Source organism: Castor canadensis, chromosome 5 (genome assembly GCF_047511655.1).
Source record: "Castor canadensis chromosome 5, mCasCan1.hap1v2, whole genome shotgun sequence".
NCBI classification, from domain to species: domain Eukaryota; kingdom Metazoa; phylum Chordata; class Mammalia; order Rodentia; family Castoridae; genus Castor; species Castor canadensis.
The window spans coordinates 164,529,261-164,551,967 of record NC_133390.1 but is presented as its reverse complement, the minus strand read 5'-3'; positions in this window follow the sequence as shown (position 1 = coordinate 164,551,967).

Here is a 22,707-nt window from a genome sequence, read left to right as displayed (position 1 = left end):
AGAACCAAGCATTTTACTGACATATCATGCAATGGTTATGACACCCTATCTTAGTGACATTGTACTATTCCCATTTTCAGAAAGAAAATTTAGGTTCAGGTAGATCATAGCACATGACCAAGGTTACACAGATAATACATGGTAGAAGTAGGGCTTGAGCACAAGCCTGTTAAAACCCTAAGTCTGCACTAGCTACACAGAACCAGCTGCCTCCCTATTTTGGGATGAAGCACCAGGAGGCTAAGGAACCCTACAGGCCCCATGTGAGAGGGCTGGCGGGTGAGAGGAACTCCCTTTAATGAAGGCAATTGAGAAACAATCCTCCTCTTTATTTGTCAGTAACAGGGGCTCTGAAAAGCTAATTATCTTCCTGTGAACCAGTTAACTATTCAATTTTCTTCATTTGGGTAATTAATTACCAGAGTCAAATGCAAGATCCAGCTAATTTTAGAAACATGCAGCTGTAGGGTCAGCTGGGGAACAAGCTCAGCTGAGAAAGGAGGAAGAGCAGGCACCAGCTTCTGCCTCAGCTTAGAGGGAAAGGAAGAGTGTTGAGGGACCTCTGGCCAGATCGGGTGGAGGGCAGGGAGAAGCAGTCTGGCTGGGATTGCCTCAGCACCAGACAACAGCATCAGTGTTCTGGACATCTAAGTACAAAAGTGCTATTGCAGTCACCAGTGCCATCTTAGGGTAGAGAAGGGGGTACTTCAGCATCAGCTCCTCTAATGGCCTCCTTTCTCCCTTTGAGAGATCAGTGGGAATCTGTTATGCCATTGGCCCTCATATTCTCACTTGAAACCAGTTCATAAAGGAGTTAAGCCAGAGAGAGAAAGAGAGAGAGAGAGGTTTGGATCCTATTCCTTGCTATCAATACATGTTACCATTGCTAACATTGATTAAGGGCCAATCATATCTCATACCAAGGAGGTTAGGTACTTCCCTGTACTATAGATGAGAAAACCAAGGCTCAGAAAGGAGATAATATTTGTTCACAATCTCATGGTTAGGATATGGCAGAAGCTGAACTCAACAACTGAACCTATGATCTCACTGTCTTCAAAAAGGACATGTTAGCTGAGCACCAGTGCTGCACACCTGTAATCTGAGCTACTCAGGAGGCAGAGATCAGGAGGATCACGGTTTGAAGCCAGCCTGAGCAAATAGTGAGACCCTATCTCAAAAAACCCTTCACAAAAATAGAGCTGGTGGAGTGGCTCAAGGTAAAGGCTCCAAGTTCAAGTCCCAGTACTGCAAAAAAAAAAAAAAAAAGAAAGAAAAGAAAAGGACAAGTTATATATGTGCAATTTTCTGAGCAATATCAAGTATAGGTATTGGGGTATTTAGAGTAGCTCAGGTTGGAGGAGCACTTGGTTCACTAAAACAGTCAACTGGTGAAAGATATTGAAACCCTCAGGGGACATGCAGATGCAGGTCTAGAATTGGTTACTACCTACTCCCATGTGCTTCAGGGAGTAGACCTGTCCATGAACTCTGTCTCTGGGGCCAGTTGCTAGGGGTGAGGATTAGAGTGATATTGATGGTGCTAATAGCTTTACTGAGCACTTATTTATGCCCAGATATCTGATAATCACTTCAACATGGGTTAATTTATTTAATCCTTACAATTATCCCTGAGATTCCCAGAATTACTGCACAGATAAATAAACTGAAATACAGATTTTAGTACCTTGCCCTTGGATAAGAAAGTTGAATTCAAATCTAGGCAATTTGACTCCACAGCCTAACTCCAAGTCAGCTGGGCTCTGGCAGAGAGTCAGAGACAGAGCTGGTGGGGAGGCTACTCTAAACCATGGACAGCTCCCCCTTAGCCATGTGTTGAATAACTAGGTTCCTGAAGCTGGTCCATTGTACCTCCTGATTACCACCAACGTCCATCCACTGTGAAGAGCTCTCACTCCTTGCGAGGGGAATTTTTCCCTGAACTGACTTTTAAGGAGGATTAGGGACTCTTGCTGGATTCAGCCCTGAGAAGTCCTGTAGAGTTGAGTCCTGAGCCAGGCACAACCATCCTCAGGGTTGTGGAGATCCATTCTGTAAGCTGTACAAGTTTTCTCTAGATTAGGCCAACCAGACAACTGCTGCCCACATCAGCCCAATAGTCTGCCTTGTCTCACCTGCCCTGTTCTTCCCATATTTTCTACTCTTCACAATGACTACGGAAAGGCAATCTCCTCTGCCTTCACTTCCCTCCCCATCTGTACCTGTGCCATCCCTATATATGCTCAAGGCCCATGGCTTCCCCCTTAGGTCTTCCTCTTCTTTCCAGGTGTGATGGGAGTTTCCAAGTTCAAAGCCAGAGTCCCTGGCCCAAGCTGCAGGCTCAGAGTCCCAGCAGGTGCACTCTGGTTGCTAAGCAACATTTCGGGATCTCTGTATGTTCCTGTCACATGATTATTGTTGCTAAGGAAACAAGCCATTTGGCATCCCAGGATGCAGCAAGGCCTATGTAGTAGTGTGTTACCTGAGGACTTACAAAAACCCTGCTGTCCCATGTTCCTGATGATTTATGATTCTGGCAGATTGATCCTTACAGTTTACCCAAGTATTGGCTCTTATAAGGGGATGCCTAAACTAGAGTCTTAGTCACCTGCTGAGCACTCATGGGAACTGGTTCTTTGGGGTGACTCCTAGCAAGAGTGGCTTTAGGGGGATATATTAACAGGCCAAACTAAAAGACAATCTTATATTCCCAATTTCCCCACTCTATACGTAGATTCTGATGTTTAGGTTGCCTGATCAGACTGAGGCACTAAAAAACTGATCAGAGAAACTCTGTGTACTTGGCTTCAGGATGTGGTCATGAGCTTTGCTGTAAGGTGATCCTCCTGGATCCATCTGTGAAGCCCCTCTTCTTAGGCAGGTCAGATTCCCAGAAAAGGTCTCCCTCTCTCTTCTCTGGAGGGTATAATCCTAGCTACCAGCATTCTAGAAGTTGCGAAAGAAGAAAAGGGTGAGACTCTCACATTTGATATGGAAATTTACACCTAATTCTTAGCAAAGACCACCCCTTCCTCAATTGCACCTGGCTTTCCCCAATCAGGAAGTTCTCTTTTACCTACTTCAGAACATAAGTCTGCAATCTTCTGCTGGAGATGAGGAGGGGACCTGGTAATTTGTATATTAGATTTTGTATCAATCGTCCCCATGCAATGCTACCAATTCCGTGTTTGCTAAATCAGCTGCCATTCATTCATCTGCCTTCCAGCTTCTAAAATTGTACTGCTGCTTAGGGATATTGTCTTTTCTACCTTCTTGGTCTTTGTAGATTTAAATCTTTTAAAAATTCCTGTATTCTTAGTAGGGTCTTAGGAGAAAGTGTTAGTAGTTAATAGCACTTCTTCAATCTGCCATCTTCAACCCAATGTCTTTATGTTGAAAACAGCATTAGAACAATGGATTCAGACTGCCTGGGTTCAAATACTGGCTCTAGCATATACTAGCCTTTTAACCATTCTTGGTTATTTATTTATTTGCTTTTTTTTTTTTTCAGTACTGGAGTTTGAACTTAGGGCTATGCTTGGTAGGCAGGCACTCTACCACTTGAGCAATGCAACCAGCCCCTCTATTTTCTGTTGTTAATAACACAATAATGTCATAGACTAGTTTACATTATAAAGAAAACAGGCTTATTTCAGCTTTTGATTTTGTTTCAGGGTTGAGGGGCATTCTTGCTGGCAGACTCTCAAGGCAATTTAGGGCATCACATGAGAGACAGAGAGCACAAAAGACACCTAGCCAAACTAGCTTTTACAGCAGATCCACTCTTGAAATAACTCATTAATCCATCAATCCATTCATGAGGTCAGAACTCTAATGACTACTTAAAGGAACTATCTGGTCCCACCTCTCAATATCTCATAATGGGAAATAAATTTCAACTGAGTTTCAGTGGGGGCAAATCATATACAGACCATAGCACATGGGTAGATTTCAGAAACTCCCTATAACTTGGTTTCTCCATCTGTAAAATCAGGACAATAATAGTACACGCTTTACATGACTGTTTTGAGCTCTTGGTGCATGGCACTGTCTATTAGAATTAATGATTATGATTATTTAGAATTTACTGTGTGTCAACACCTGTGGCAAGGGCAGTGGATCTGGGGAAACCAAGAGGAACATTCCAGGTTAGTTTCCATTCTTTCCATCCTCAAACTGGTATGACAAGTTTTCCCATTTGGGTCTACATCATTATAAATATCGTATGTACCCTAAGTAAATTATCCAACAGGTGGAAGTTCTAGCTGTGCAAATACATCTGGTAACAATGTAAATAGAGTATTCAAATGAACTGGAGACCAGCAAGCAGCAGGACAGTTGTTTTCAAATATGGTTGAATCTCTTTAAGCATAATGGCCGTAGGCATCATTTACCAAATGACTTACCCACACATTTATTTTTGAGCATCAAAATCATGCTGTCTGTTACTTGTTTTGCAGGGCAAATGATACCATCTGGAGACTGGAAACAGCACATGCTTTAGGAAGTGTCCTTACCCCCACCCCCACCCAAGTAGCTTAAGCAAAGTCTCCCGCACCCTTTGAAATGAGCTTCCTTGTGTTTCCCTTTCTTCTGGTCTGCTTGGCTTTCATCTTCCTCCCTCTGCTCTCTTTGTCCTGCTGAGCAGGCAGCAAACCTGCAGGTTCTGCCATCCAGATCCTGCTGCTCAGCTTTAAAACAAAAAACAAAAACAAAACTCTTTTGCAATTTGTGAACTTTCCCTCCTGGAAAGTAGCTGGTGTAAGGAATTGGTCTTAAAATTGCAAAGGAAAAAAAAAAAATTGCAGAGGGAAAGAAAGAGACAGAGACAGAGAGGAAGGATGGGAAGCACACACAGCAAGGGAAGGTGAGAGGCCAGCTAGCCTCAGGCTGAATTGTGTGCTCAGCCTTTAAGACACAGGATTTCTGTAATATGAATTCAAGTACTGACCAAGCTATTTCCATGACAGATTCACAACAGAGCTGAAGTAGCTAGACTTTTTTTTTTTTTTTTTGAGACAGAGTCTCACTATGCAACCCAGGTTGTCCTCAAACTTTGATCCAACTGTCTCAGCCTCCTAAGTGCTGAGATTACAGCTGTGTACCACTGTGTCCCTTTAAAGTGATAACAACTGGGCCTATCTTTTTTTTTCATACTGGGGTTTGAACTCAGGACCTTGAGCCACGCGTCTTAGCCCCTTTTTTTGTTCTGGTTATTTTGGAGATAAGGTCTCACTTTTTGTCCAGTCATGACCCTCCTATTTTACACTTTCCTCTGTAGCTGGGATAACAGACACATGACACCACACCCAGCTTTTTGACATTGAGGTGTGGTTTCACAAACTTTTTGCCTGGGCTGGCCTGGAACCTCGATCCTCCCAAGCTCAGCTCATAGCCTGGGATGACAGATGCATGCTACTGTGCCCAGCTATCGGTTGGGATGGCATCTTGGACTAGGCATAGGATTTGAACTCAGGGCCTCATTCTTGCTGGGCAGGCGCTCTACCACTTGAGCCACTCCACTAACCCTAGATGGCACCTTGTGAACTTTTTGCCCAGGCTGGACTTCAAACTGTGATCCTCCTGACCTCAGCCTCCCAAGAAGTTAGTATTACAGGAGTGAGCAACTGGTACCCAGCAGAAGTGGGCATATCTTGGAAGATGCAGTTTTTCAGGCTTGTTAGTGTCTCCATGCCCTGTCACCCTTTGCTTGGACTGTTCTTCCTCCAATAACCTGTATTTTGATTATTCTTATTCCCAGTTTCAAACACAAAATGCCTGCTTCCACATAAGAACCTCACATCAGCTCCTTGAGAGGTCCAGGTATGTCTCACTTACAAGTCTGGGAGGTTATCTTGAGATGTCTACATGTATATTCTCCTTTGAGTCCAGCCACCTTCCAGTGGTTACAGCTACATTTGCTAGGGAATGCTCTCTTCCTGCCACTGCTAAGATGCAGTGGGTGGCAAGATGTCATACCTTGGAAACCAACAGAAGACCTACAGCTGTACAGGGATTTATGAAGTGTCAGTACAGCAACTCTTTCAGTTTTCCCATTTATAGTATGTTTTCATTTTTCAGAAATCAAAGTTTCATTTCGTTCTTCCTCTCTGTCTCTTCACCTTAAGATTCAGGCATGTGTCTACTGAACACAAATCTGAGTGGAAGTCACCTCTTTGCATTCAGAATTGCCTAAGATAAAGGTCTTGTGCTTTGATTCTTTCTTTGTTTAGGGTGAGTTTTCTTCTAGGAAGCTCCTTATACATATCTTCATGTAAACTGATGTCTGGGTGGTAAGTTCAATAAGTCTCTAGGGACATACCCAGATGTGTCTATACTCCATGCATGAACCAAGCTGGTACACAGTGTCTCTTGATCCTAGGAAAATTTTTGTGGTTGCCTTTCATGAGCTTCTGCTCTCATCTACCACATTCTATAAAGCATGATCCTTCTATTGACCAAGCCACCTGAGTATTTCTTTAGGGTGTAGCTTCTAGGGGCAATGATATCACATGCTAAATAACATTTTAGTGAACAACTCTGAATATAAACAAATGCTATTCTCTGGAATACCCTAGGAACAAAGTCAATAGGTCCTAATCCTGCTGTATGCTTTGGCCTATCTGGAAATCTATCCCCACCACATCTTATCCTTCACTAGAATTGACTGGTTTGAGCTACATAGAGGCAGGCAGCTATCTTCAGCACAAAGTCAGAAGCCAGTCCATATGGAGCTTCTGGGTCACAGCCTTCAACTCTAGCTACAGCCATTTCATCCTCAGACCAGCCTCCATTTGGTTTCTTGGCAGAAGGAGAGTCTGCTTGCTTTGGAGCTACTTCTTCGTGCTCCACTCCTGATTTTTTATTATGTACCCAGGGCACAAATAACACAGTTTTCCACCTGCTCTCTGCAGCACTCTTGACCTTAAGGCCTTGAGGTTCTTTTTCCCCAGGGCAATGGTGAGCATTTAGCTCATGCAGAACCAATTGGACCCTTTCCCTCCCTGAATTTTGAACCTTGAGCAGGATGGTCCAAGGACAAAAATGATCATTTTATAGTAGAGCTACTCCAACCAAGCTTCCTAAATGGACTGTTAATTCTCTGAGCAAAGTTGTCCTTTGTTCTTGATCTTTCCAAAAGTCAACTATTTAGCATTCTTTAAAATTCTGTGGACTTCCATATAGTCTTTCAATAAATCCCATTTATTTTGCTTACGTTACCCCAAGTCTGTATCTATTACTTATCACCAAAGGATCATACCTGATTTTATAGTGATAACCCTCTCCCTGTTGAACTCTTTGTGAGTGTGTAGTACTTGAACTTCTTCATTTTGGGGCCCAGGAAGCTCAGGCTTGATCCACAGCCCATTCCCCACAATCCTCAGACGAACTTCAGTTTCTGGTTCCTGTTCTCTTCTCTCAGAAAATGGATATCTTCAGTTTAAAAAACAAAAATGTGCCATTCATGATCCTTTCTGTTAATATAACATTTATCAGGCAAAATCCAACCAGGAAACCAGAACCACTCTAAGCATTTAAAACAGAAGGAATTTAATGCAGAGCATTGGTTTATATAACTAAGAGGAGAGCTGATCAGCCAGAGGATGATGAAGCAACTCAGAGCTTAGCAAAAGCAGGAAGCCACTACCACCTCTAGTCAGAGGGACAAGAAGAGGTGGTGTTATTGGAGCTCAGGGTTCGTGGTCACTGGGGGAAGTTAGGATCTGATGAGAGCTGAAGTCATGCAGCCACTGCTGAACCCATGACAAAGAGAGAGAGAGAGAGAACAGCTTAGGTTTTCCATATCCTGTGAGCCCCTCCATGCTCCATCTCACCACAGCCCAGCTGAAAAAAGGAGCCTGAAGAAGGAACCTGTATGGCCAACCCCACTATGATACAGAGCAACACAGGAGAAGGACAAGGAATGGATCTAAGAGCATACAGACTTTGGACAGCATATGTCCATTATTTAAATTATATTTGTTCAAGCAGTATTTTTTAAGAATGAAATGAATTTAGCATTTGAATAAATAGCATTATACATATAATATATATGTGTATATATATATATTATATATATATAGATTCAAAATGTATGTGTTGTTTTAACTCCTTATTACAGATATTATAGACAATAGGGAAGTCTCTACTAGAGAAAACTCTGAATCTTAGCCATGATCTCACTTAATCAATAAAACTTTTTCATTTCTTTATTGTTTGTGTTGATGGCGCGTTCTTGAACTCAAATTTGTAGCAAAAGGGATGCAGTGACACTTCCCCTGCCATCACCACCAACAGCATTTCACTGATAGAAGCAGTATCCAGTTCCCCCATATCTCCAGGTCCCAGAGAAGGGAGAGAACAAGCAGGGAAGTTACTATTTGTTCACTTAGGAATAGAAATCACTGAGTTCCTGCCCAGCTCCCCGCCTTTTCTGTGTTATGTCCTCACAGGCTGATGACTGTCAGACAAGCTGGCCTCACATCAGAGCCCAGAGAAGTGGGAGTGGCACAGTGATGTGACAGTAGCACCATGACAAAACAGGATCCTTTTTCTTATGTAAGTTGTTCTTGTTCTTACATAAGTTGTGTATAAATAAACATTTTGTTAGGCAATTTGTTTTAGTTTTGCTATTTCTACTATACAAGCAATACAAGGATGTGACTGGAGCATTCCAGAGTATCAGTCTGGCTGTTTTAAACTGAGGCTCTGGCATTCTGCAACAGCTTACATAATTTTGAGGAAGTGGTTCTGGTGCAGTGTTAAGGCTTGGTCCCCATAAAAGCAGTGCTGGCTTCCCTCCCTGCAGGCACAAGGAAGTGGTGAGCCTGAAAAAGAGAGGAGAACATCAGGGGAAAGAGTAGGCCCCTGATAATATTTATTGCATAACTGTTCAAAGGCAGAGTCAAGGGCAGAGTCAGGATTCCTATGAATCCTCCCCTAGCTGGCACAGTCCCTCGCTCTGCTCAGAAGGGATGCTCAATCTCCACCTGCTGTTCATCTTGGTCTAGGTCTGTTTCTCCCAGAGTTTCTCTTGTAATGAACTTCTCTCCTAAGAGAGGCAACTGCTGAAGTCTCCACCTGACTGACCTATGGACTCCTCAGACTTCATGAGTTGACACATGATCTCATCTTTGATGCCATACCCCCACTACCAGTGTCTAATTTATTCTACCACCCACTTATTATAGGAATCTAGTCACTTCTCCTCGCCATCCTCAGAGTTCAGGTGACTACATAATAACCTCCTAACTGATTATTCTGTATATGTTTCCCACACAGTGGTCATTCATTCATTCATTTCACAATTGTTTTCTGAGCATCTATGGTGTGTAAGATGCTAGTGATGAAGTGGTAAGCAAAACAAAGGCCTGGTCCTCATGGAATTAATATTCTTAAAGAAGTTAGTTACCTTTCCTAATGCACAAATATCATCATATCTGTTCCCAGCTTCAAGTGTGTCAATGGCATCCCAGTGCTCAGCATAAAAACTAAACTCCCTAAGGCATCTTACCCTCTAGCTCATTTCATTCCACTATCTCCTTTAATTACCTTCCCAGCCACACAGAATCAACTTCAGTAACTCAAAAGGATATGCTTTCAAATCCTAATGAATCTTAACCACCCTCTTTCTTTGCCTAACAGTTGCTTACCCTTTAGGTCTAGCTTAGGACTTTCTTTGCAAGGGTTTCCAACTGAGCTGAATTGAGGCATGTTTGTTGTAGATAATACGATTCGGAGGATGCCCAGAATTCCTAAGATCTGAAATCTGCCTGCTACAATCATACTGTCCAGTCCTTCTCCCCAAGTCTTGGAAAGGACTATCTGCTAAGAGGCTAGAATACTTCATGGTCTTACTTTCCCCACACTTCTGGCCTCTCATTGTGCTAGACTGAACAATGTTAAGAATTTCTTTGACCTGGTCTGGAGAGAGACCTGATTTCAGAAGAGGCCATTTACTATCTTGAGTCCTAAGCATTTGCACACACAATCCATTTGGAGGAAACCAGTGCCCAGTACTTTGGAAGGATGTGTCCAGTGGTAATGATGCTGGCAGAAATGACCTAACTGGACTATTCTTGTAGAAGGATTTTACCTAGCTTTTCTAAGGCCAGTTTTCCATCTTCCTATAAGTTTGTGAAGGACTCAATACTCTTCCTATGAATCCTCTCTCTTTAGGATCATTGGATATTGTCTCTACTGTAGGAACCCAGAAAACTAAATAGTATAATATACTTTCTCCTTCCCCAACTCATGCCGTGGACCCATTTCCAATCCCCACTCCCATGGTGCGAAATGGCAAGCCCAAGGAAGAGTGTACTGAGGTGGGACAGAGATTCTAAGTTCCACAGAAGATCTTGACTTGTCCACCTATTTCAGCTTTTCTTTATGGGTTGGCAATGCAATGACCAAAGGCATTTCCTTTCTTAGCCACATAGGAAAAAGAGAATTTCAAAACTGATATAATCTTATGAGAAAGAGATTCACTTTTTTCCCTGATTAGTATCCTGGGCCTTGGCCTATCTGTATTGGCATGTCAACTGCTTGGAAGAAGAGCCAGGGAGACAGGAGCTGGACCCCTCCCTAGGATCCAGTCATTGTGAGTGAATAGGAAATATTTGTTGTTTCTGCAAGCATTGTGTGGTGCCCTGCAAAATGTGCACAATTTTTCCCTGTCCTTTCCACTCCACCATGCTTGTGAATTAGTGCTTCTCTGTCTTCACTTCTATCTCATGGCTTCTCCCTCTAGCCATTGTGTTGTCTTCTCTTATTCCTACAAACCATTTGCTTATACTGGGTCATTGTTTCTTGCCGGGCTCCTTCTGTCTACTCTGCAACATCTTCTGAGTGATGGCTTTGCTGCCTCACTGCATCTGCTTGCTGCCTTTTCTCTGGGTTTCTCTTGATTTCTGGGCCATTCTGCTGCTTAAGTTTGTCTCTTTGATCTAAACTTCCAAACTTCTCAAGAGATGATAGGATAAGATTTGTTGATTACTACTCATACAAAGTCCTGCACAGGCCTATTGTCTGTAGCCACTTTGCTCAGAATGGCTAATAATACAGCAAACACATGGAGCTAATGAGTTCTACTCCAATCCAATAGTTCAGACACAACTTGAACAAACCTAAGCATGTCATTTTCACTCCCAGGTCTGCTTTTTTCCATGTGCTCCTTTACACAGTGACTGTTCTGCTATAGAAATCTGTCTTCAAAAAATGTCCCTTCTCGCCACCTGCCTCTCTAACTTCATCTACTTCTGATCCCACTGTACTACAACTTTCTGAACTTCTCCATATGTTATTTTTAAAATGAAATCCTTCTGGCTAATACATTTTCTCTTTAGCCATTCTCCAACAACAAACTTCCTTTGCACATCTCTGTCTCTACTTATATTTTGTTTCCTCTACAAGAGTTCAGCCTGGAATGTTTTTACACTCTCATTTGCTAGAAGATGAACTCTCTGGGGCAGGAATGATGTCTCAGTAATTTTTGTGGCTGGAGTATATATATATATATGTATTAGTATCTAAAGGCTAACTAAGCAATGACCTTCAACATCCTTCCCCTAGAGCTGAAAACCCACAGTCTCTTGTTAGTCCCTCATCCCCTGATTCAGCAGCTCACTTTTGGGAGGGGTGCAAAATTGAGCACCTGAAGACATCCTGGCAGGGTCCCACTGTCTCTTCCCTCTGGTGGAGTCAACTCAGGTGTGAATGAGTCTGCAAGATCAGGTCCTGAAAGCACCTCCTTCCAAAGAGTGGCACAGTTGTGCCCTGGGTGGTCCTTTGCCTGGCCTCCCAGGGGTTTTGAGCTGTCTGGCAGCGCCTCCTGCCTTTCTGTAGAATGAACTCATTTCCTCTTGCTCTGTTGATTTCTCTTGTGATGCTGCAGAGTTCCTGGCCAGGAGTGACTCAGCTGATTTGCCTGAAGTGATGTAGGAGGGGCAGAGTGGTGGGGATCAGTTTGAAACCAAAGTTCAAGTCTTGTGGTCATGAGGAGGACTGGCCCCATCCCCATAAACCATGGAGAGGGCCAGAAGTGTTAGGGCCTGGTCCTGGATTTACCCCCAGGAGTGTGGCAGAGATTGTGGGAACTCTGCCAGCTCAGAAAGGATTTAAGAAGTTGCAGGGTTCTCACTGCAGCAGAGACTTCCAGACTCTCCCACCAAGCTGCCTGAATTAGTGATGAGGAGTCTAGCTGGCAGGTGATACAAATGAAGATGTATATCATGTCCTCATAGAAAGATTGAGGCAACAACAAATCTTCATAGAAAGTTGGAGAAGGAAGCAAATTACTCAAACAAAGAAATGAGAATGAGATTCAAAGCAAGAACCAGTCCTGTAAGTCTGAGCACAGTCTGGGTGAGAAGGAGAGGCTCAGGCTCAAATATACCTTCATCCATTCATCATCCTGTTCCAGGCCCTGGAAATATACAGATCATGGTTCCTGCTCTGAGAGTTTGGTGGGGAGGCCAGATGTATAAGCAGAAACCACAAATAAAGCATGGTCAAGGCTGTGGCGAGGTAAACACAGGGGCTGTGATGCACAGAAGCAGAGCTCTAACTTTCTCTTTTGTGAAGGAGGTTCTTGGGGTCCTTCATGGTAGAGATGAGTTGGATACAAAACATTTATTAGGTGAAAAAGAGAAGATTGGGTATGGGCATGAAGGCTTATTACAGCAAAACCTCTCTGGGACACTATAGGTCATTGGTTGTGGATGAACCTGGGGTAGCCAATGCTGCAGATTTTGAAGGGGGCCAGAGGAAGGGCAGACTCCTGGCTGTGATTCTGATAGCACTACCTATTTGTAAATATGAATCGTCACCACACAGCCTTACCATCTGACCAGGTCAAATGACTACTCCTCCTCTTATGGAGGGGAAAATAGCCTCTGTTTATGGCATGAGTTCTTTTTTTCTTTAACATGTAGGAGGCTGACTTCGCCAAACGTCAGGAGGAGAAGAAAACTGAAGCAAAAAATAAGAGGATTAGATCTCAGTGGTACTTAGGAGTCCAGGACTCAACCCCAAGTCCACAGATGCTGGAACAAAGGCAGTATAAAGAACTTAACCTACCCATTGCTCCTGATGCAGCCCATTCTGTTGGCGTTGGCTCAGTAATGAAGTGGAGCTAACCCTGCAGGAGGATACCCAGATTTTCTAGAAGTTAGGTGATAGTCAGAAGACCTGTGATCCTTCTGAAAATGCACTAGCATGACTAAGAGACAAGAATACAGCTTTATCTTGGTGCAGTGACAGACACTGTTGTTCTAGTACATGGATGGCTGAGGGAGGAAGATCATGAGTTGAAAGGTAGCCTGGACTACATAGAAACAAATAAACAAAGCCCCCACAGCTTTTGGTTCAGAGTTCAAATACAATTTACTATCTGTGTACACTTGAGAAAATTACTTATTTCTAAGCCACTGCATCTTCAGTTATAAAATAGGGATCACAGTACCTGTTTTTTAGGATTGCTGCAAAGGTGAGATAACTCAGTACACATTGAATATTCAGTTAAAAAGGAATTCTCTTCAGTTTTTCCCTCATGACCCTGTCTCAGAAAGGCCAGTAAAGGGGTGAGTGAGACTTTATTCAACATGTGTAAAGGGTTAGTACCTGAATATATAAAGAGCTCCTTTAAACCAGTAAGAGAAAGAATATCCCATGCTAGTGGCTCACACCTGTGATGCTAGCTACTCAGAAGGCAGAGATCAGGAGGATAACTGTTCAAAGTCAGCCTGGGCAAAAAGTAAGTCCCTATCTCAAAAATACCCTCCCCCCCACACACATACAAAAGTGCTGGTGGAGTGGCTCAAGTGGTAGAGTACCTGCTTAGCAAGTGTGAGGCCCTGAGTTCAAACCCCAGTACCACCAAAAATAAAAAATAAAAAAAGAGAAAGAGTACCTCAATAGAAAAATAGACAAAAGATAGAAGGAAATAATAGAATGGATTTTAATAGCTATTACTCATAAATAAACATCACATCCATACAAATATACAACTATATACATATATTTCATTAACAAAAGTAGTGAATTATAAGAGTAAAATATAATTTCTAATTAACTGGTCAAAGTCTATCAATCCTAAGTGTTGTGTGATTCCTTTCAAAATTTATAAATCATTTGTATTCTTTTCCTGTGAACTACTTATTTATTTCTTTTGTCCATTTTTTTGACAGTGTTCATCTTTTTCTTATTGTTATATACAAGTTCTCTGTGTTATATTCTATTTAATTGCCATATGTGTTACAAATATTTTTCTAGTTTCTCATTTGTCTCTTGACTTTATTTATGCTATTTTAGTTGTACAGAAGTTTGAAATTTTTTAGGTGAACAAAATGATCAGTGAATGTTTCTTAGTCAATTTTCTGTTGCTACAATGAAATACTCGAGATTGAGTAATTTATAAGAAATAGAAATTTATTTGGCTCACAGTTATGCAGGCTGGAAGTTTAAAGCATGGTGTCAGCATCTGTGGAGAGCCTTCTGTTGCACCATAACATGGCAGAGGGCATGAGAGAGTGGCATGCTAGCTCAGGGCTCTCTTCTTGGTATAAAGTCACTAATGCCAAGCTGACTGTGGTGGCATAGGTCTATAATCTCAGCACTTGGAAGGCTGAGGCAGGAGGTTTGAAACCAGCCTGGGAGAAACCCTACAAAGGAAGAACTCATGTAGGGTTTAAAAAAAAAGTGGTTAATGTCATTATGGGACCCTACCCTCATGAGCTCCTCTAATCCTAGTTACCCCAGTGGGCCACTCCTCCAGATATAGTTGACATATGAATTTGGGGATTAAGTTTCCAACACATATCTTTTAGGGGACCCATTCAATGCACAGCAGAGTTTTCCATTTTAGTTTGGTAAATAGGATAAAGGTTCACAACCCCCAGTGTGGAAAAGGCCATCCATAATATGACAATGGGAAGTTCAGACTGAATTCATTTGACATGTAGGCCTTCTGAGACTCACTACTCTGACTCTGAATTTTATATGTTGTACTCATCTTTTGAACATCTGGCTACCCATATAGGTGTGAGCTTAGGAAGAACGTGCACTGATCATATAGACTTGAGCATTTTGGTAGTTGCAAAAGTTATATTTCTCCCTGAAAATTAATTGCCTATGTGATCTGGCTTACACATTGGTCTATGAATTTGGTTAGTGTGAATCTGCTCGAGACAGATTTCTTCTCAATGCTGACAAAACCCAGATTTCTTAGATAAATCTGAGAGTTAGACTCTGGGATGTGTTAATGCCTTCAGACCTTTCTGAGAAATGTCAGTCTTGCCTTTTCTTGGAGATAATTCCCAACATGTCCCGTAAGTAGTGAAGGAGAATGTGCCAGAAATTCCATAAGTAGTAATAATTCATAATCATACCCCCTAATTAAGCACTTTAGATTCCCAGCACTGTTCTTGGCACACTGAAGAGACAATTTAATACCTACAGTACTTCTACAGTGTAAACAATATTAGTGTCTATTTACAGATGAAGAAGTAGGGACCCAGAAAGATGGAGCATAAAAGTGGTATTGGCAGTATTTGAACCCTGGACCACCTGCTTTCTCTGTGCATATGTGTTTCAGAGTTACATCTGACCATGTCTTGACTCTCCTTTTAGGTAATTATTGTACTAATGATTCCAATAATAGCTTGATAACCACTTTGTACTAACTGCTCCATATCTTTCTGAATTTTCAAATCTTCTGCACTAAATCATTCAGATGAACACTCTGCGGGTAACACACAGGGATCTCCTGCCAAATCTCTCTTGCCAGAAAATGTGAGCTTCCATTCTTCGGCTCCTTTCACAGATGCTGTGTCAAATTTAAAATATAAAGGGTTTCTTGTGCATTGTCTTCTAGCCAGCAGAACTAGCTAGAGGCTGACACATTCCATATAAGGTCTCAGGCCTCAAGGAAATGTCTTTCCCTTACCATTTTACAAAGTATTGACTTAGTTCTTTATTTTTTTAATGTGAATATAGAACTTTATTTACCAGTTTCAGGTTCTTTGGCAATACCTAAATAACTAAAATTGACCAGTCTATAATTGAATTGAGTTATTTGGAGGATGTAAAAAATACTGTGCAATTTCATTTTATGTGTTGCTATTTTTATGAGGACTAGAAAACATTCTGCAGATGGAAAAGTGGAGAAAACAGAAAGGGAGATTACATTTTGCTATGGGAAGAAACAAGAAACATGGGAAAGAAGGCAAACTGATGATTGATTATCCAGCCACTGTGCTAGATGCTTCACTTATATCATCTTGTTTAATTACCACACTCACCCTGAGACGTAGATTTAACTGCATCCAGTTCATGGATTAGGAAAGTTTAAGTAACTTCTTCAAGGACACAAAGCTAGTTCACGCAGGGCTGATATTTGAGCACAGTTCTTCCAGACCCTTAGTATATGGGGTCCAGAAGGAATAGATCACAAAACTCAAACTGAAGCCTAGCAGGTAACTGTAAAGATGAAAGTGAAACTATCTATGAGGAAAGAGGATGACCAGAGAGACACAGAGGATATACAAGCTGTTGGTAAGAAGCATGGCTTCTGAGTCTGCCAGTCTAGAGCAGGACAGAGGCAGGTAATAATGGAGCTGGCAATGATGGCGGTCAGGGTGGGAGATGGTTAAAGGGGGTCATCAAGTCAGAGAGGATGCTGGTTCAAGGACAGATGGCTGAGAAAGAGCTGAGTGAAGGCAAAGAGATGACTGGACTGCCCCAGAGGCTTGCCTTCTCTGAGCCAGTGAGGACTCTGAGCAGAGGGAGTCTTGAGCTCATTGGTTGGCTCTTCTCTTTTGGAGGAGTACTCTTCTTGTCAAAGTCTTCCATCAATACAGATGATTTAGTTGCCATGGTATCAATAGTGCCCTACAGTCCACTAAGATCATTCCTCACTTAGTCTCTGACTCTGTCCCTTCTGCCTTTTTCTTACATTTATAAAGACACTTGTGATTATTTGGGGTCCACCCAGATAATTCAAGACAATCTCCCCATTTCAAGGGCAGATTATTAACAACTTTAATTCCCTTCTGCCTGCAGTCTAACATATCCAAACGTTCTAGGAATTAAGATGTGAACATCTTTTTGAGCTATTATTCTGCTTCCCACAACATGCATCCTTTAATTCATTCTTCCATCCATCCATTCATTAATTCATCTTTGTCTTTCCATTCACCAATCTTTGTAATCTATCCACCAATTCATCAATTTGGTCATCCATTTGCTTGTGTGTGTATCTATCTATCTATCTATCTATCTATCTATCTATCTATCATCTATCTATACATCTAATCTATCTATCCATCCAGCTGTCCCTTTATTTATCTATACCAGCCATCTATCCTAATTTATCCATTCAATAATCCATTCATTCACTAATCATTCATGCATCAGTGTACCCATCTATTTGACCCCTCATCTAATCATTCATGAGCTATCCTTATCTGCCTTGACCCTGACCCTTTAATTAAACTTTTTTTTGAATTAGAGTTTGAACTCACAGCCTGTGCTTACAAGCACTACCACTTGAGCCATGCCCCCAGTCATTTAATTTAATGATAAAACAATGCCCTTCCAAGATCCAAGCACACCAATGCACAGTTACACATGAACACACACTTCACCCTCCAACATGGACCTACTTACCAAAACAGGTAATTCTACCTAGATCTTTGCTGTCTGTTCTTAGCCACCTCTTTTTCTGACCCTAGCTCCAAATGACTTGATACTCCTGGTTCCTAATGTTGACTCAGTTTTGCCTGTAACACTTTGTACTAACTGTATGCCAATGGGTCTTCCTGAAATCTAACTAAGCTTATGGAGTCCTGAGAGTGTTGACTTTGTGTTGATCCTCAACTTCCCTGTCTTCATTATGCCCTGAAAGACTGTGGGCAATAAGTAACCCTGTAATATGTGAGTAGGTATGTAGGGAGGTACAGGATTAGCGCTGTGTGTCTCCATGTTTTCTTCTAGTCTCCCTTTACCCTCTGTTTCCATGAAGAGGTTTAGATAAAACCCATACTCTTCACAATTTGTTTTCTTTTTCCCCCAGGAAAGTAAGACAAGTAGTATTATAAAATATTTGTGGCATAATGGTTATAGAAACATTTTGCAAATACTTGAATAATGAAAAAATCATTTAAAGATCTCAGAAATTGCCACTATGTAAGAAAAAATTAAATAAATATGGCTAATTTTATTTTTAAAAACAAGTTTTGTTTTTGTCCTCAGATAGCCCCCCACCACACACAGGTGCTGTTAATAAGGCAAGAAAGCATATACTACTGAAGCAAAAGCATAAATAGTGACAGTAACTATAAAACCACCACTCACAAACACAACTATAATTTATAATTGTCAGAACTGCTAATGGTCTCCCCAAAGGCATAGATAAGGTGGACTGTGCGTTATGTGACCATGTAACTGAGTTCCAGCCAATGACATGTGAGTAGAAGTGATGTATGTAATTTCCAGGTCAATACTTCGTGCTAGTTGAATGCACACAATGATAAAAGCCCTAGGGAATAAAGGTATTCATGGGCTAGAAGGGATCTGGACCGTGAGTCACCAGATAGAGGATTATGACTTGACAATCAGAAATACTTTTCGTGAAATACAAAAAATAAACATCAAACATCTTTTTGTTGGAGCTGTATTTCTTTTGTGGACATAATTGTTATAGCAGCTAGTGAATGTTATACTACCTAATGTTGCTATAAGTGACTTAGCCTCTTTCATCCTTCTTTCAGCTTTTATCCACTATGGTGGACATTTAACCCATACTTTCAAGTTATGGGCACCTTCCACCCTAGCCAGGAATCTATCTTTAACAAGGAGCACCGAAAGCATGTTGAAGATCCCTGCTTATTCCATGCCTATGAGGGGATGATGGTCATGTTTCTTTGGGTCTATAATGATATCTTTCATTGTCAGATTCCCAAAGCAGCACTTCAATGACTACCCAGAGCTCTCATGGGCTCTAGAGTCACATGGCCCAAGTTTACTTCAGCCGAGTCCCCTAATTCAGTAATAAATATGGCTAATTTATTTTAAATAAATTATTTATTTTAATCTCAAACTTCAACATGTATCTAGGTGCAAACTGCTAGAACCTCCTCCCTAGACTTTCTTATCCAGTAGGTTTAGGTTAGAATCCAAGAATTTGAGTTTCTACCAGGTTCTCAGATGCTACTGCTGGTCTAGGAACCACTTTCAGAACCATTGCTCTCAACTGAAGCTGAGTTGTAGCTGTTCCTCTTTTTTAAATTAGTATAAGGTATCTGTATTAGTCCAGGCTCTACAGAGAAACAGAAGCACTAGGACGCACACACAAGTCCACATGTACATGTGCACACTAGGAGGAGATTTATTATGGGGATTAACTCACTTGATTATGGAAGCTGAGAAGTTCCACTATTTGCTGTGTGCAAGTTAGAGAATCAGGAAAGCCAATGGTAGAGAACCAGGTGGAGCCAACAGTATAACTCCTGACAGTTATACTGAGACTAGAGGGTGAGACTAAGGAAGGAAGAGGAGGTATAATTCTCTGTATGTGAAAGCCTGAGAACCCCTCAGGCACCAATGTCTGAGAGCAGAGGATGAATGTTGCAGCTTAAGAAGTGAGAGAGAATTCATACCGCTTCCATCTTTTTGCTCTGTTTGAACCCTCAATGGACTGATGATACCCACCAACATTGGTGAGGGTGATCTTTACTCAAATGCTAATCAAATGTTGATCTCTCCTCAAACACCATCACAGACACACCTAGAAATAATGTTTTACATTTAAACATCTGGGAATACCTGCATCCAGTCAAGAAGACACATAAAATCAATCATATATTTGGCTCCTGTGAATACTTGTTTTTATACTTGAATTTTCTTTTTTTGTTTTCCTTCTGTAAAATTTCAGACTTATTGTTACTTGTGCTAACTTGAGCAGGAGCCCAGGGGAACCAGAACCCTGGTCTGCTCTGCTGTGGGTGTGGCAGCTACTGCCCCACTTCAGCAACTGACCCTGTGGCTGATGGACTGAGATAGTAACAGCTCTAATTCTGCTACCTTCCTTCCAGTGATGCACTTTGGTTTTATCATCTGTAAAATGAGGATAATAATTTTTCCTTTGCAAGAATGAAATATGTTTAATACATGTAAAGCATTTAAAATGGTGCCTCAACACTATTCACAATAGCCAAGTTATGGAAACAGCCAAGATGCCCCAGCACTGACGAATGGATTAAGAAAATGTGGTATCTATACACAATGGAATTTTATGCAGCCATGAAGAAGAACGAAATGTTATCATTCGCTGGTAAATGGATGGAATTGGAGAACATCATTCTGAGTGAGGTTAGCCTGGCTCAAAAGACCAAAAATCGTATGTTCTCCCTCATATGTGGACATTAGATCAAGGGCAAACACAACAAGGGGATTGGACTATGAGCACATGATAAAAGCGAGAGCACACAAGGGAGGGGTGAGGATAGGTAAGACACCTAAAAAACTAGCTAGCATTTGTTGCCCTTAATGCAGAGAAACTAAAGCAGATACCTTAAAGCAACTGAGGCCAATAGGAAAAGGGGACCAGGAACTAGAGAAAAGGTTAGATTAAAAAGAATTAACCTAGAAGGTAACACCCACGCACAGGAAATCAATGTGAGTCAATGCCCTGTATAGCTATCCTCATCTCAACCAGCAAAACCCCTTGTTCCTTCCTATTATTGCTTATACTCTCTCTACAACAAAATTAGAGATAAGGGCAAAATAGTTTCTGCTGGGTATTGGGGGGGGGGCGCGGGAGGGGGTGGAGTGGGTGGTAAGGGAGGGGGTGGGGGCAGGGGGGAGAAATAAACCAAGCCTTGTATGCACATATGAATAATAAAAGAAAAATGAAAAAAAAAAATAAAATAAAATGGTGCCTCAAACTAACATATATCTAAGCATAACTGCTAGAACCCTCACCCCTGGACTTTCCGATCCAGCTGGTTTAGGTGCATATTAAGTGCTCAATAAATTCTTTCTCTTATGAACTGTCAATGTAGCAGTGCACCCAAAGTGCATAGTTGGGTTGCTAAGGGTTCTCTTATGATGTTACAGTCAAAGTATTGGCTGGGGATGCTGTCTTATCTGACGGTTTGGTTAGACATGGAGGATCCACTTCCAAGATGGCTCACTCACAAGCCTATTGGCTAGAGGCCTCAGATCCTTGTCCATGTATCTTTCCATAGGGCTGATTGAGTATCCTCATGACATAGATAGTGACTTTTTCCATTGCAAATAATCCAAAGGAACAAGGAAGACATCATTTATGACCTAATCTTAGAAATTACACTCTGTCATTTCAACAATATTTCAGGACTGGAAGAGTGGCTCAAATGGTAGAGCGCCTGTTTTGCAAGTGTGGAGCCCTGAGTTCAAACCCCAGTCCCACCAAAACAAAAACAACTGCTCAACAGTATCCCATTGGTCACTCAAATTGGCTCTTGTCAGTATAGAGGGGATATTATAGGAATTTGAATCCCAGTAGGTGGAGATCTTTGGGGGCCATTTTGGAGAATGACTACCATGTTTTACCTCTGCAAAAACACAGGAACTAATTAATTAATTTTAAAAACTGCAGTGTGTTATTCCTAGAATGCAAGACAGTAATGTTTCTTTTATTATCAATTTGCAGATGACAGCCTCTCTAAATTGGTCAGCAATGCTGAGGGAAGAATTATGCACATAAGGGAAAGGATTCCACAGCAACTTGAGGCTTAGTAAAAAGCCCCAACTTAAGCAAGTTTTTATGGCTAAAACTGTCAACCATTGTTGCAGGAAAGTCAGTTGCTAAGTGAGGATGAACGATTCATGGATCTGTTTTAGGGTAAGGTGACTAGTGTTTTTTAAAAAAATCCTGTCCCAGAACATTTGAGCTGTGACTTTTCATAAATCATAGTTACCAAAAGGGACCATAGTTATTTATATGTATAAACTCAGGTTTAAAAAAATCAAAATAGTAGTAGTGTTATATATGGGTGAGAGTTCTGCAGCACTTTATGAGTTAAATCAATCAAATTAATGCACAAGAAATGGTGGCCATATGTCAGTAGAAGGCACTCTAAAAGAAAAAGGTCTCCTAGGCCAAAGGCAAGAAGAATAGTGATTGGCTTTAGTTGAATCAATGGAATTAGTATGTTTCAAAATGAGACCAAGTCCATGAAGGGGGAACACAGGAAAATGGGACCAGAGGAAAGGATGTAATAGTAATGTAGTAATAAATAATTTGTTGAGCAGTTACTATGGGCTAAGTACTGTGCATGGATTATTTAATCCATATAACAACTCTATTACTGGAATCAAAGACTAAATTAAGTGACTTTCTTAAAGTCACTAGTGGTAGAGCTGGGATTTCAACAAAATCTATAGGGCTCCAAAGCCCTGTAGATTTAACTATAGGTGGGTTTAACTGTTCTTGTCTCGTTCTATACTGGGAAATGGTACTTTAAGCAGGGGGAGCTCCTATGGTAGACTCACCCCGATAGTGAAGATATAGGAAATGAACTGTTGTAGCTTCATACTAGACACTGGGTATTACATCATTCCCTCAGTTCCAGATTCCAGGTTCCAGAAATCACCTCCCAATTCTGATCTCTCTCCCTTTAGAGAGAAAACAAGGTCAGCATTTGATAAGGCAGACTGGGCTACATG